The 1,340-nt window shown below is 67.1% G+C and overlaps 1 long non-coding RNA gene across 3 annotated transcripts; it reads left to right on the top strand.

The window, feature by feature from the left end:
- Positions 1–146: 146 nt before the first annotated feature.
- On the top strand, positions 147–1,031 carry LOC106000190. Of its 3 annotated transcripts, none has more exons than XR_001175782.1 (4): positions 147–481; positions 552–585; positions 735–786; positions 904–1,031. It is a non-coding gene; the product is annotated as an uncharacterized LOC106000190 (long non-coding RNA). The 3 variants fall into 3 exon arrangements; XR_001175783.1 differs by having other exon boundaries at positions 735–792; positions 917–932; XR_001175784.1 differs by lacking the exon at positions 904–1,031 and having other exon boundaries at positions 761–790.
- The last annotated feature ends 309 nt before the right edge of the window (positions 1,032–1,340 follow it).

The raw sequence follows: 1,340 nt of genomic DNA, 5'->3' as shown, positions 1-1,340 counted from the left end.
GGGGGGCAGTGGCAGAGGCCCGGATGTGGAGGCCCGGATGTGGAGGCCCGGATGTGGAGGCCCGTGCCTCAGTTTCCCCAACCTGTCCCCGTGACCCCTGACCCCTCCCCCCAGTGAACAAAAGGAGTCGAGGCGCAGGTCAGAGGTCAAAGCTAAAGTGATATTGTTTATATAAAAAGGCGGGAGCTGGAGGCTGAGGGGGGAGGCCTGAGGGTGGAGGCTGAGGCCTAGGGTGGAGGCTGAAGCCTGAGGCCCAGGGTGGAGGCCGAAGCCTGAGGCCTAAAGTGGAGGCTGAGGCCTGAGGCCTGGGATTGGAGGCTGAAGCCTGAGGCCTGGGATTGGAGGCCGAGGCCTAGAGTGGAGGCCAAAGCCTAAGGCCTAGAGTGGAGGCTGAAGCCTGAGGCCTGGGAGTGGAGGCTGAGGCCTAGGGTGGAGGCCGAAGCCTGAGGCCTAGAGTGGAGGCCGAAGCCTGAGGCCTAGAGTGGAGGCCGAAGCCTGAAGCCTAGAGTGGAGGCCAAAGCCTGGGGCCTAGAGTGGAGGCTGAGGCCTAGAGTGGAGGCTGAAGCCTGAGGCCTGGGATTGGAGGCCGAGGCCTAGAGTGGAGGCCAAAGCCTGGGGCCTAGAGTGGAGGCTGAGGCCTAGAGTGGAGGCCGAAGCCTGAGGCCTGGGATTGGAGGCTGAGGCCTAGAGTGGAGGCTGAGGCCTGGGATTGGAGGCCGAGGCCTAGAGTGGAGGCCGAAGCCTGAGGCCTAGAGTGGAGGCCGAAGCCTGAGGCCTAGAGTGGAGGCTGAGGCCTAGAGCGGAGGCCAAAGCCTGAGGCCTAGAGTGGAGGCCGAAGCCTGAGGCCTGGAATTGGAGGCCGAGGCCTAGAGTGGAGGCCGAAGCCTGAGGCCTAGAGCGGAGGCCAAAGCCTGAGGCCTGGGATTGGAGGCCGAGGCCCAGGTGGAGGCCGAGACGTCGGAGGCCCAGGATTCGAGGCCCAGGCGTTGGGATGAAACCTCAGCCAGGTGGTGGAGTTGGGGGGGGTCAGGCCAGGGGTCGCAGGTCGGGTGGGGTCAGAGGTCACCGGCGGAGGCCGTGACCCTCAGACCTGGGCGGATGCATCTAGAAAAAAGGGAGGAAGGGGGGGGGGGAGAAGGAGGAGGGAGGTCAGGACGGACGGACGGACAGACCTGGAGCCAAGCGGGCGTTAGCGGAGGCCGAGGCGCGTTAGTGCGGGCGCGGGGCATCGTGGCAGCGGCCGCAGGGGCTGGCGCCAGCGGGAGGCCGGGGCGCGGAGGCCTGGGGAGGGAGGCCGGGCGGGTGAGGCCGTGTCAAGGCCCCCCGCCACCCCGCAAGGG

Source organism: Dipodomys ordii, unplaced genomic scaffold, assembly GCF_000151885.1.
Source record: "Dipodomys ordii isolate 6190 unplaced genomic scaffold, Dord_2.0 Scaffold210, whole genome shotgun sequence".
NCBI classification, from domain to species: Eukaryota; Metazoa; Chordata; class Mammalia; order Rodentia; family Heteromyidae; genus Dipodomys; species Dipodomys ordii.
This window is presented reverse-complemented; position numbering and strand designations above follow the sequence as displayed.